General features: G+C 46.2%; 1 protein-coding gene across 1 annotated transcript in view; it reads left to right on the top strand.

Annotated features, from left to right (window-relative positions):
* LOC109826603 (serine/threonine-protein kinase prpf4B) overlaps positions 1–331 on the top strand; it is a 9,275-nt gene that overhangs the window by 8,444 nt on the left and 500 nt on the right. The window lies entirely within an intron of this gene.

The raw sequence follows: 331 nt of genomic DNA, 5'->3' as shown, positions 1-331 counted from the left end.
TGTCGAGGCGTTGACGCGTGTCGGCGGCGTTGACCGCGTGTTCGACGCGTGTCGAACGCATGTCCGCGTCCGACACGCGTCAGACATGGACTCGGGGCTTGTTTCGGCGTGTCGATGCTTCATAGCTATCAAGTATTACCCTCTATCGTACTCTGCTGATCCTGATGATTATTACCAGATTTGTGAATCTAATCCGGGTCGTCAAGATTCTTGACCCCGTAACTAGAAGAGTGGGGAGTTAATTACTAATTGAAATACTTGAACATGTATTTTGTTTTCCATCGGGTAGTTGCTCTACTTGAACATTGAATTGGAAAATTTAAATGTAGAT

Source organism: Asparagus officinalis, chromosome 1 (assembly GCF_001876935.1).
Source record: "Asparagus officinalis chromosome 1, Aspof.V1, whole genome shotgun sequence".
Lineage (NCBI taxonomy): Eukaryota > Viridiplantae > Streptophyta > Magnoliopsida > Asparagales > Asparagaceae > Asparagus > Asparagus officinalis.
Note: the sequence above shows the minus strand (reverse complement) of the source record. Positions and strands in the feature narration are given on the sequence as shown.